General features: G+C 43.9%; 1 pseudogene across 1 annotated transcript; it reads left to right on the top strand.

The window, feature by feature from the left end:
* Positions 1 to 9,151: 9,151 nt before the first annotated feature.
* On the top strand, positions 9,152 to 13,855 carry LOC144828368 (uncharacterized; annotated as a pseudogene). The gene has a single exon (XR_013610436.1). The product of XR_013610436.1 is annotated as an uncharacterized LOC144828368 (transcript).
* The last annotated feature ends 426 nt before the right edge of the window (positions 13,856 to 14,281 follow it).

Here is a 14,281-nt window from a genome sequence, read left to right as displayed (position 1 = left end):
TTTTACATAGGACAGTGAGAGTTCCAAGGTGAAGGAGTCGCATGCCCTTCATAGCTTGCTGTGCTATATTTGGAGGATTACAATTTATAAACTGCAAATAACAAAAGTATCGGAATGTCAAAAGCAGCTGTCCACTAACCAATCTACAAAAATTTAAAATCTGCACCTGCATGTAATATGATGTGCTTTGCAGGAGACACATTAACTTTGATTCAAAACTCTGACTAGACAAAACACAGATCTCTCAAGCAAATGTGTTAACCTCTAAAATTATCTAACCAATAATATTATTTCCTGAGATTTATGAGGCACATAAAGCTCTCTGCAGCAGCTGCCTTAACCCCATAACATATTTTTTTAAATATAGACTTTGCAATCTATTAAACAGAACAGATTAATTGCCAAGTTTCTCTTTGTGTCAATTTTTCTGAGGTAGGGATTTAAAAAAATAAATGTAGAAATTGAGGCCCAGATTTTGCATCAGGTTGTGTGACCTTTTTGGCACAACCTGACACAAAATCTCATTTGTTAAATCTGTTAATTCGCTCTAATGTACTCCATATATACCTGCTAAACATATGTGTAAGTTCTTAAGATCTTATGTTGTAATGCTCCTTCCTGTGATGTCACTTCCTGTGATCCCACTTACGATGTCTGACACTGTGATATCCTGTGCCATGATGTCACTTGCATTCTATCTAACTTGGTTAGCCCCCCCCCCTTATTTTTTTTAGGACTTGTCCCATAATCAAAATAACATCCTTCCAACCACATACCCTGCATGGTGTTGTCCTCACATAGAGGTAATAAGCGTTGTATAAATGCTGCAGTACAATAGAATACACAGTAAATTGCTCAAGGGTGTTAAAATCCATTCAAAATGTTTAAAAAACGAAGTTCCTTGACAAAATCATACATGCCAATACGTCTAATTTAGGGAGGAGACTCATAGATTTGAAGCTGAAAAGGGCTTTATTTTGGCTGACTATCGCCTGAAATTTCCTCTATTCTATTGCCTTTATTTCAAAAGAATTCAAAGAGGGGAAAACATTATAAAATGTTGCCATTTATGCAAAATACAACCTTGTTCTAAAGTTGTCATTCTTGTGCCTCACTGAGGGGAAAATATCGAAACTTAAAACACAATGTATTTGAAGGCCAAATGCGTATGTCCAAATTATTTGTTTCTGCCTGCTCGGGTCTTCGGAGCTCCCTGGTGCATCTGTTCCTGTCCCCATAAACTGTCCCTGCCCATTGTCCGTGTGCAGTGAGGGGTGCAACAAATGCCTCAGCAGCAGCCCCCGGGGTGCAGGGGACACTGGTACCCGTGGAAAAACGAGGCAGGGGGCTTAGGGAGGCGGTGCTGCTGGATATGCAAGGTGAGCACTGAGCTGGCAGCACAGATACAGATACAGGCGCTGCGCTGTGTTTGTTTATCTACAGGGCTCAGCACACTGTAAGTGTGACCTGTCCCATTCCAAGATGGCGCCTTGAGAAGCTTTCAATGGCTGCATCTGACCTATGGAGGCCTGTGCGGCGGCCATCTTAAAATGGGGGAATGTGTGACGTGTCAGCTTCTTGTTCAGTCTGTTTTCTATCTCCATTGCTCTCTAGTCTTGGCTCGAAATGCTGAGCATAAAGTTCAGACAAAGAACGTACTGGTCTGGAGTCAGATCTCCTGTTCGTTTCTGCTGAAAATCTTAAGGTTCGTGCTCTGCTGCTGATCCTGTAGTACCTCTGTGCTCTGCTGTTGATCATCCTGAAGTACCTCTGTGCTCTGCTGTTGATCATCCTGTAGCTCCTCTGTGCCTGATCCTATAGCTCCTCAGTGCTCTGCTTCTGATGATCCTGTAGCTCTTAGTGCCCTGCTGCTTGCTGATCCTGTAGCCCCTCTGGTCAGTGCCCTGGTGCTGATCCTGTAGCCCCTCTGGTCAGTGCTCTGCTGCTGCTCCTGTAGCCCCTCAGTGCTCTGCTGCTGATCCTGTTGCACCTCTGGTCAGTGACCTGCTGCTGATGCTGTAGTAGCCTGTGTTCCAGTCATCACGCAGGCAGGTTCACCTGCTTTATGTACACGGCTTCTGCATAACTGCCAAGTTTTCATATTGCTTATGTGTATCGTTTTTATGTACTTTGAGTGACAAGCTACTACCTAGAATGCGACACTTTCTCCCTAGTATCAAGTAACAAAGTAAAAATGAAGAGCTAATTATTAGGCATTATCACCTTATGTGCAATGATAAGCACTATACTGACTACTCTAACCCCTCTAAAATCTATTGGATTTAGCCTGAACTAACCCAGTCCATCCTAACTCCATTAACAGTGTCAGAAACAGCTGTCCCAACCCATTGTTTTTAAACCCTTTACTCATCCAGCAGGTCTACTCATGCTCAATCATCTCTCACCCTGTTGACATCCATTCGAGCCAGCCCAGGCAGGTCAAAACCAGTCTAACCCCACTCGCATCCACCAAGACCAGTGTGGCCATGCCCAGTCCAGTCTAGCCCCATTAACACCCACCAGAGCCAGCGTGGTCCTGTCTAGTCTCCTCCAGTAGCCCCATTCTCAATTAATTTGAAGCTGCCAGCTCTGCCAGTGCGTTCAAACACCAGCTCAAACCATTCTAGCCCATGTACATCGAATCTAACCACAGGGTCGACACATGGCTGTTTTTTACCGGCCTACACAAAAATAAAAAAAATCACCTAAAGCTGATATGTTTTCCTCTTTTCAGTGCATACTTAAACTACACACATAATAAGAAAGGACTTTAAAAGTGTCTTCTAGAGCTGCCTTAATGATCGGTGACTGATAATTGACCAAAGGCAGAAAGGTAGTATAAAAATAAAAAATACCGCCTTTTATATAAAGTCCTGTTTATTATGGATCAACTGTTTTAAGAGTCACAAGTGCCACTGCCATGCTCAGCCAGAGTATCGTCATCGAGCGGGCAGGCAGGGCTGGAGGAAAGCAGATGGTGCTCTGCAGTTATGTTAATTGGGGTCTTGTTAAGAGTGAGCATCTCGCCCTATAAGGGTCTCATGACACTGCTGCGAGAGTTCCAACAGATATTGCAAATCCTAAAAATTGCAATCCTGGGGCACAAAGCCCTTCACTACGATACTCCCACGTATCTGGCGCAAAAACTTTAACTATCTTGTGGGGAGAGGGCATCAAGAAGCGCCTCTACTCTCCTCCTGAAGCCAATCATCTTTGGAAAAAAAAGACTACTTGTCACCGATACGTCTCTGGTGCTGCCCCTAAAGTATGGAACCCTCTTCCTCTGGATGTGCGTAGACTCTCCTCGATGACTGCTTTCAAACTGGAAGCCAAAAGATTCCTAATGAGCAAATTCTTACCATAAGGGGTGGAGGCAGTCATAAGGCGGTTGTTCTTGGTTTCTATCTCCATGGCACTACTAAGTCACGGATCGTCTCTTCTGCACAATATTATACTCTATACGTGTACCACTGTTTACTATTTATTGTATTTTTTCAATTGCTGTGTACATTTCATTTTTGTCCTCTTTTCCAACCTATTATAAAGCACTCTGATATCCTTCGGGATCTGATTTGCGCTATGTAAAACTTTATAAATAACTATTGACAGTGGTGTTAGGAGTTACTAGAACATCCATGGTTTTTTTCGCCCTTTTTTGAAATGTCTAGTCGGTGCCTGCCCGGAGGTGTGTAGGGAGCTGGTTCCAGTATTGAGGGGCTCGGTAAGAAAATGATCTGCAGCCATTTCTGGCAGAGCGGGCCATGTTGGGAGCAACAAATGTTTTCCACCCGCCCGGAGACTCCTTGTTGGTGTATACCATTTAAGATTTATTTATAAGTACTATGGCCCATTTCCATGTAAAGATTTATGTGTTAGGCAGATGAGTTTGAAACATGTTTGTGTCCTTATTGGTATCCAATGTAGGTTTTTTAGGATGGGGTCGGACGGTGACGTGGAGGAAGATGAAGTATTGACTGTGCTGCAATGTTTTGTACCACTTGGAGTCTGGTATATAGTTCTTCATACATGGACGCCAATAAGGCGTTTCCACAGTTCAAGCAACTGATTATGACTGCCTGGACTAGGGATTTCCATGGTTGTGACCAGCTGTGTGTCATCTGCATATGAGATGACCTCCATTCCATATGATTTGATGACGTTTGCCAGCTGTTCGACCTGTACATTGAAAAGGGTGGGGAGGTGAATATTGCAGCAAGAGACCGAGCATCTTCAGTCTGGCTGGCAGGCAGCTGGCTACAGGGGTGCACTGTCATATGAGGGCCATGCCGCATGGACCAGAGGGGGCACTATTCCCACTTCCTGGCCCCGGGCACCCCACACCATGAAATCGAAAAGCTAGTTTGCCCATGAATTCCAGCCAGTAAAGGTTAGTGACACTACTGCAGTGGGATGGAACCAGTTGCCTCAGTGCTTCTGGGAGCTCCATGCAGCGTCAGTGCTCCTCATCCCCCTGCAGCCTCAGTGCTCCTCTGAACTCCCTGCAGCACAGTGCTCCTCTGAGCCCCCCCCCGCAGCCTTAGTGCTCCTCTGTGCCCCCTTATCTTCAAGATTCATCTGAGCTTCTTGCATCCCCAGTACTCATCTGACCTCCCTGCAACCTCAATGTTCATCTAACCTCCCTGCAATCACAGTGCTCCTCTAAACTCCCTCCCTCCCCATGTGCAGCCTCAGTGCTCCCCTGAACTGCTGCAGACTCAGTGCTCCTCTGGGCTCCCTGCTTATTCAGTACTCCTCTGGGCTCTTTGTAGCCTCAGTACACCTCTGAACTCTTTACAGCCTCAGTACACCTCTGAATTATTTGCAGCCTCAGTACAACTCTGGGCTCTCTGCAGCCTCAGTGCTCCTCTGAGCTCTTTACAGCCTCATTGCTCCTCTCTGCTCTTTGCAGCCTCAGTGCTCCTCTGAGCTCTTTGCAGCCTCAGTGCTCCTCTGAGCTCTTTGCAGTCTCAGTGCTTCTCTAAGCTCCTTCCAGCCTCAGTGCTCCTCTGAGCTCTTTGCAGCCTCAGTGCCTCTCTGAGCTCAGCAGCCTCAGTGCCTCTCTGAGCTCAGCAGCCTCAGTGCCCCTCTGAGCTTTTTGCCTCACTGCTCCTTCGAGTTCCCCGCACCTCAGTGCTCCTCCGAGCTCCCTGCAACATAATTGCTCCTCTGAGCCCTTCCCAGACTTAGTACTCTTTCGAGCCCCAGCAATCTCAGTGTCCCTGTACACATTCCAGCTCAAACCGGTTGCAGGAGCCATTTGCTCCTGCTCCTGCATGAAACTGGACTAAGGACATGGGTGTAGCCATCCCTCTGTCCTGACCCTCCCATAGCTGGGTCCCCAGAGTTTGTCCAACCCCTTCCTTGGATATAAAGTAGGAACCCTGACTACAGGACTTTGGATTTTACCTTGCGTAAACTCTGAAAGCAGAAACCATGTACCTTGACGGTCTACACTTCGCTGGATGACAGAAGAATCTCCCTTGGAGTAAAGGAGTCACTCCCTTGCAGCAGCAGGCATCTGACCGGTTTGCATCTCCAGAGCTCCTGAGGACTCCGAAGATTTCTGCAACACAGTAGGTGGGTTCCCGAGCGTCACTGAGGTTGATCTGACTTCTCAGCAATCCTGAGACCAGTATCCCTCGTGGGGACCATGCAACCCGAACCCCTGTGCACCATGTACTTTTGCAGCAGCATATGCTTTTTGGCGATCCCTGAGGCTGTGCTTTGGGCTACGTGTAGTCCTGACCCTGAGCAGTATTTCCGCCGAAGATTTCCGGCCTATACTACATGAGTGTTCCGCGGGCTGGTATTTCGTGATTCAGCTCGAGGTCCCTTCGCGATCCCTGGGGTCCCTGTGAAGGTAACCTTGAATTTCCTAGGGATTCCCTAGTTGCTCCAAACATGCCCTGACTCTCCATTGCTTGGTGAGTCCACAGGCCCTTGCTGGTCCTCACCGTAACTTGTTTCCTCTGCCCACGTGGGTTGCTGTTGCCAAGGCTTGTTGGTATTCAATCCGGACACTGACCCCCCAGCACTCGACATCCTTCATGTGACAGCTCACCTCCGGACTTTGGTTGTCGTCGACGTCTCCTGGTCCCCGTGGCTTCAGAGTCAAGCATCCTATCTTCTCACCCGACATCGGTGGGTATTCGTCTACTGAGCCCCTTGTCACGCTGAAGTGACCCAGACTCTGTCCCCATAGCTTTCAGATTCTTCTCACCTCGGATCTAGGCTTGGATTCCACCGGACGCTTTTCATCTTCCCGGCAGCAGCACTTCTGAGCATCACGCCATTGAAAACAACGAGGGTTTCCGACACCACTTGACCCCTATGCCCTGGCTCTTCTGGGATGTGTAAAACAGGTACCTCGGTACTCACAAGGGTGCTGGCCTTAGAAACTTCTATGTTCCAAAGGGTTTGCTTGAAGTCCTCTCCGAAGTGTCCTTAAACTGTTATTTTCCAACCTACGACTTTCCTATAGAGTTGTACTGAGCTTGCGTCTGTGATCCCACACTGCACCCATCCTCCGTGGGCTCCCAGTGTCACTCCTTTGGGTGGTTCCTTGGGGATCCAGAAATTCTACGTGCTCTAGGCACTGTGTCTAGTGAAGTCATTATTGTTAGACCATTTTTGTAAGTACATGGTTCGGTCTCCCCCTGTAGCCTGCTGTGTATTGTGCTATTTACTGTCGTCCTATAGATTCAGTATTGTGTGCCTTGTGCTCTAATCTCATAAAGAGGTTAGTAGAGAGTGTTTAGTAATAAATAAATATATTTTATTTAACAATGGTGTGGTTCTCCTTTCATTTGGTCATTCAGGAGGTTCTGATCTGGTAAAACAAGCTGCTTTACATTCATTTGACACTTAGCCTGAAGGCTGCTCTCCATAGCTACCACTAGGATAGCTTTTTATAAAGGTTGTCTTTAACCTAATCATTAATAAGGGTTGTTTATACTAGTACAAGGTGCCCACTTTCATTAGTGGACAGCATATACCAGGCCAACTTCTCACAGTGAGCATGCTCAGTGGTCCCTGGCAGAGGTGAGTGTCACCCTCCAAGATCCCCCTGAACCTTTATCACACTTCTTAACCCATTCCGTATTCCCTTGGAACAACATGGTGTTATGGCGGGAACACCTTCATGAAAAGATTGCTGGTGGGTGTGAGTGGGTCTCTTGTGGGGTATAACTTACTTTGCAAGGCTGGGGAGGATCTCATGGTCCTGGATTTTTTTCCTGGTGAGAGAAGGATGTTGTCTACCCTTCCTCACAGTACCAGGCCTTGGCTGTCTTGGATCCCACATGTGCTCTGCGAGGTAGGGCTGCGGTTTGAGATCATAAATATTTCTTGGCTTTGTACTCCCATGTATGCTTGCGTGAATTATGATTCACTGATGTGTGTCTTTTACCAGTAGTGGGTTACTTAATATAGAATATATTCCTCTAGAGACCAGTTGTGTGTTCTCTGTTGGTTGATTTGTGCTTCTACTGCAAATTTTCTGGATGGATTTTTGAAATGGCAGGACTCATGCTCACATCGATGCCTTATGGGAGGTAACTAACTTGCGTTAGGACATGGTAGGTCTGCAAGGTTATGAAACTGCGCCTTAGATTTGAAATACTGCTGATTTGTTCAGAGATGTAATCCAATATTACTTACATTATAAAAATGTACTTCACAAAGCCAATAAGATTCTAGGGCGGGTCCAGTGGTGTTTCCAGGTATCTGGTATCTGGATCTGGTATTTGGAGTCTGAGTCAGCGGAGGAACCGTTCACACACACACACACACACACACACAACTAGTCCTAGAAGTTACTGGTCAATCTTGAGTGTACTAGTGCTGAAGCTGGGCTAGCAACCAGTTAAGTATCATGTTAAGGGGCACACATTTTTTCAAAACTGAACAATCTGATCAGTACTGATCTGCAGAGCCACCAACTGGATCAACTATCTCACCAGTTTCAATCTGAAAAGTGTACTTTACATTTATCCTCTAACTGTGACTTTAAACCTAGATATATTGAGTGCAGACCCTATTGCTTTCTCCTCCCTCCTTCTCTGCCTTTCCTTTTCAAAATACCTCCTTCCTCATCCAGTTTCTCTGTCTTTTATGGTCCCTTTGATAAAGCAGATACCTGATTTCCTTCCCACCCTCACGGAGATTTGTTTCTCTTTCACAGAATCAAAGAACCTGATGAATAGACCTGCAGCAACCCAACCATCAGAGAATCCCTTGACAGCATCACCAGATGATCAACCGTATCAGTGTGTAGAGTCTGAGAAAACACTCAGCTGGAGGTTGGGCCTGGATACACACCCTACAATATACGTTCAGGGGAGAAACACAGACCTAGTGTGTGGAAAAATCTCACACAGAGCTCATCTTTAAGGACAGTTTTAAAGGATGCACACCAGAGATCATCTCTTAGAGTATACCGAGCATGAAAACCTTTGGTTCACTCAGGACTCCCACAATTGTAATTCTAATGTGAAATTAGAGCAGTTAATCTGAATATCCTGAGGATGGGTCATACCAGTGTAAGGAGTGTGAAAAAAGTGTGACCCCCAGAACATTTCTGTTGAAATATCAGAGCATGCTTACAGGGGAGAAAATCTAGCTGTATATGGAATATGGATAAACCTGCACTGAGGACACTTTGCCTCACAGGCATCAAATAGTTCATTCTGAGGATAGGTCAAACTAGTGTACAAAATGTGGAAAAAGCTCCATTGAAACAAAGAAGCTGTTGAAAGGCCAGAGTCTATACAGGTGATGAGCGCTATAATTGTAGCGAATGTGGGGAAAGCTTCACCGAGAAAGGCACACTGGTGAAGCAATAGATACTCCATGTTGGTGAGAAACCCTATAACGGTAATTAATGTAACAAACACTTCACTGAGAAGAAATCACTTTTGCCATATACTCCATACTGGTTAGAAACCATGCAACTGTACAGAAAGTGCAAAAAGATTCATTGAAAAGGGCACACTGGTGAAGCATAAGATAACGTAAACTGGTGAGGAACCATATCAGTCTACTGAACGTGAAAAAATCTTCACTTGGAATAGCATACAGTACATCCATCAGAGTACCCATACTGATAAGAAGCCCTATCACTGTACAGAATGTAGGAAATGCTTCAGTGAGGACGGCACACTGATGATGCATCAGACAAGCCATTCCGTCAATAAACCATATCAGTGTACAGAATGTGGGAAAAGCTTCATTAAGACATACAGTGTGTTGAAACACAGGAGAGTCCATACTGGAGAGAAACCCTTCCACTGCACAGAAAGTGAAAATATATTCACTTGGAAGATCACGCTGTTTGATCATCAGAGAATCCATACTGGTGAGAAACCCAATCATAGCACAGATGCGAGAAAAGCTTTACTATGAAAAGCAAATTGTTAATACATCAGCAAATCCACACTGGTGAGAAACCCTATGAGTGTACAGAGTGCGGGAAAAGCTTTACTCAGAAAAGCAATTTGTTGAATCATCAGAGAATCCACACTGGTGAAAAACCATATCAGTGTACAGAATGCGAGAAAAGCTTTACTACAAAAAGCAATTTGTTGAATCATCAGAGAATCCACACTGGTGAGAAACCCTATCAGTGTACAGAATGCGCAAAAAGCTTTACTGAGAAAAGCAAATTGTTAATACATCAGCAAATCCACACTGGTGAGAAACCCTATAAGTGTACAGAGTGCGAGAAAAGCTTTACTGTGAAAAGCAATTTGTTGAATCATCAGAGAATCCACACTGGTGAGAAACCCTATCAGTGTACAGAATGCGGGAAAAGCTTTACTGCGAAAAGCAATTTGTTGAATCATCAGAGAATCCACACTGGTGAGAAACCCTATCCGTGTACAGAATGCGGTAAAGGCTTTAGTGACATGAGTACTTTGTTGAACCATCATAGAACCCACACTGGTGAGAAACCCTATCAGTGTACAGAATGCTTGAAAAGCTTTACTCAGAAAAGCAATTTGTTGAATCATCAAAGAATCCACACTGGTGAAAAACCCTATCGGTGTATAGAATGCTGGAAAAGCTTTACTACAAAAAGCCATTTGTTGAATCATCAAAGAATCCACACTGGTGAGAAACTCTATCAGTGTACAGAATGTGGGAAAAGCTTTAGTGACACGACTGCGCTGTTGAACCATCAGAGAATCCATACTGGTGAGAAACCCTATCAGTGTACAGAATGCGGGAAAAGCTTTACTGAGAAGGGGACTCTGTTGACCCATCAGAGAATCCATACTGGTGAGAAACCCTATCATTGCACAGAATGCAGGAAAAACTTTCCACTGAAAAGAAGTTTGTTAATACATCAGAGAATCCACACTGGTGAGAAACCCTATCAGTGTACAGAATGCAGGAAAAGCTTTACTTTGAAGGGTACGCTGTTGAATCATCAGAGAATACATACTGGTGAGAAACCCTATGAGTGTACAGAGTGTGGGAAAAGCTTTACTGAGAAGGGGACTCTGTTGACCCATCAGAGAATCCATACTGGTGAGAAACCCCATCATTGCACAGAATGCAGGAAAAGCTTTACTCGGAAAGGTGCGCTGTTGTGGCATCAGAGAATCCACACTGGTGAGAAACCCTATCATTGCACAGAATGCAGGAAAAACTTTACTCAGAAAAGCAGTTTGTTAATACATCAGAGAATCCACACTGGTGAGAAACCCTATCATTGCACAGAGTGCGGGAAAAACTTTACTCTTAAAAGCAATTTGTTAATACATCAGATAATCCATATTGGTGAGAAACCCTATCATTGCACAGAATGCTGGAAAAGCTTTACTGTGAAAAGCTATTTATTGAGGCATCAGAGAATCCACCACGGTGAGAAACCTTATCAGGGTACAAAATGTGGGAAAAGCCTTAGTGACACAGGTACGCTGTTGAACCATCCGAGAATCCAATTAAACCAATGAATTTCGCAAACCAAATTGCCTAGAAGGAACTCATCCTGTTACTCAAGACTTTACAGACAAACTGGCAAATCATTACATGGACAAAGCAGACACGTTGGACTCGTACTTAAAACAGAAACAAAGCACCAGCACTAACCTCTGTACAAAACAACAATCCAAGAATACTCTAACCAAGCCTCTCCAATCCTTCCAACACATCTCACACAATGAATTTATGGACCTGGTCAAAGCAAGCAGGCCGGCCGGCAGCCCTTCTGACCTCTGTCCACCACAAACTTTCAAAACAATTCTTTTAACAACCTCTGCTGCCACTCCAGTAAGAAGAATCATCAACGATTCCTTAACTACCGGAATATTTCCAGAACAACTAAAAAAATCACACATATACCCTTTACTGAAAAAAACAAACTTGGACCCGCTGAACCATGCCAACTACACACCCATTACAAATGGAACTTTCCTGGGCAGACTGATAGAAAGAGCAGCGTTCACCCAGATGTCACAATTAATTGAAGAGAATGACATACTTTCAGACTTCCAAACAGAATTCTGTCCTGGAAGAGGCACTGAATCTGCCCTCCTTGCCATCTGGGATGACCTGAAGAATACAGTTGACCGCAACGGGGTTGCTGTGCTACTCCTCATGGACCTCTCAGCTGCCTTTGACACAGTTGACCATGACACTCTGAAGCAAAGACTCTAGGCAGCTGGCATAGAGGGAACTGCACTAGACTGGATTGCGTCCTACCTTTGAAACAGAACTAATGTCATCCATCCCCCACCTTTCTCGTCCAAACCGTACGCCACAAAAGCCGGGCTCCCTCAAGGTTCTATCATCTCGCCCATGCTTTTCAACATCTACATGAAGTCATTACCAGTACTGATCAATAAATTTCACCTAACGTGGTATAACTATGCAGATGACACGCAAATACTCCTTCAACTGGAATGCCCCAAAGACATTGGAAAATCACCAATTTTCAGCTGTCTCAGAGCCGTGGAGCAGTGGATGACTTTGAGCAATGTCAAATTGAATGCTTCAAAAACTGAAACACTCATGTGTGGCGATTGGAAACATTACAACCCACTTGCCGCATGGCCTAATGAACTGGGATCACCGCCTAAAGTATCGAAGGAAGTAAGAAACCTCGGAATGACCATGGACTCCAAGCTGTCAATGAATGAACAAGTGGACAAACTAGCAAGATCAAGCTTTGTCACTATAAAATCACTGCGACTAATTTTCCCTCATTTGGGATTTCCACACAAGGTCCAAGCTACCATCTCCCTTATTCTGTCCAAACTCGATTACGCCAATAGCCTCTACAATGGATCACCTTTGTCGACCATGAAAAGACTGCAACAGATTCAGAACTCGACTGCCAGACTACTCTTGCACATCAAACCGCGAGACCACATCTCCCCTGCCTTGAAAGCCCTGCATTGGTTATCGGTTACCAGAAGATCCACGTTCAAGCTGCTTTGTATCACCCACAAAGCAATACATGGAATGGGACAGCTCTTCATCCGGAATAAAATCACCAAACACGTTCAACAAAGGAACCTCACCTCTAAAGGAGCATCTCGCCTCAAAATCCCACCATACAAGAAAAAAACCATGGGTGGCACATCCTTCTCTGTTCAAGCAGCCAAACTATGGAACTCTTTACCCCCCAACATAAGGTCCACCGACAACCACCTTTCTTCAGAAAACGACTCAAGAATTGGCTCTTCCCCACATAAGCACCATACATGAAACAGACATTTACAGCATATCCCTCTGTATATAAGCATTTGTTTTCACTATAGATATGTACCTATCTTTGTGTATTACTTTGTATAAACATGTAAAATAATTATGTTGAGAGAAAAAAAAAATCATCTTTGGTCTACATGTACATACTTCCAGTGTGCATCTATGTACCTTCCATGTACTTGATCTATGTGTCTTACTTTTTTCCTGAAAAAGCATATCCAATGCACAACCCTATTTCTCATTCTGTGCTTCTATCAATATCTTAAATCTACATATACTTACCTCCTTTATGTATCTATATACTTTCAATGTACTTATGAATCTATATATTTATCACTTTTTTCAAATTTAGCATTTCCAATGCACTACCCTATTTCTCAGCCTAGACTTCATTCAATATATCTTCTAGCCCAACCTTCTGACTCATCTCAAACTTCTTTCTACTACTCTTTCCAATGCACTACCCTATCTCTCATCCTACACATCTATCAATATATCCTCTACATCCACTCTCTCATTTATCTCAAACCCCATACCACTACTATGATCCCCAAAATAACCCTTTCTAGACTCTCTCCTACTCTACCCCTCCTTGCGTCATCTGACACCTCTTTTACTTTACCGATCCCCTAAAACAAACCTTTCTAAACTCTTCCCTCTTTTCTACCCCTCCCCAACCCTTCTCAATCCAAATAACTGACCAACATATCCACCACTAAAATTACTTTAATGTTTCACCATACTAATTCAATACTAATCCTGATGGGCTCCAGAGTAGCGTGCTACTTGCCCTTCAAAACACCATCAAGGATAGCAAGTGCTATATTTAAATACAAACCTCTTTCCCTCTTCTATCCCGCCACCTACCCTTCTCTACCCAAATAACTGAATAATATAGCAACTATTCAAATTACTTCAAATTTTACCATACTAATTTTCAACACTGATCCTTTATGGGTTCCGGAGTGGCGTGCTACTCACCAGAAAAGCACTTTGTGGTAATGTTTAGAATTATATGATGCAGTCATGAAGCAGTGGAATTGCTTTACGCTGAATGTTCTAATGTAAACCAATACTTGTTGAGTTTGCTGAAGGTTGCTGCATTAAACTTATACTCCATTAAAGATACTTCAAGAATTTATAGGAAGTTTCCTGTGTAGATTACTACATATTTTGGCGACGAGGATGGGCAGAGGACAGGTGTGGTGCAATCTTCACCTCTGGAACGCCGCTAAACTAATTTAGCGCTATTGAAGACGAAAAGCTCCACCAACTGTAACTCTGTTATCTTACTTTACAAGTTTGAAATTCAAAACCAACAGATTACCAACTCTATTCAATTAATTATTAATTTTTCTGAACCTACGTGGGCTTTAAATGAACAATTTAATCTACAAGTCTGTGAAAATTTACAAACTTTTGGACTGATTTATGCCTGCAGTAGAAAGCACAACTGCTAAAAAAAAGAATTCCCTTTTAATTCCTTTTGGATAATTGTGGAACACAAGAGCAGTGATTGTTGTTGAAGTAAATATATAGACTTCTGAAAGTTAGTGCGAGTGATTTA

The sequence above is a fragment of the Lissotriton helveticus genome, chromosome 4_1 (assembly GCF_964261635.1).
Source record: "Lissotriton helveticus chromosome 4_1, aLisHel1.1, whole genome shotgun sequence".
Classification (NCBI taxonomy): Eukaryota; Metazoa; Chordata; class Amphibia; order Caudata; family Salamandridae; genus Lissotriton; species Lissotriton helveticus.
The sequence above is the reverse complement of the archived record's forward strand: the minus strand, read 5'-3'. Positions and strand labels throughout refer to the sequence as shown.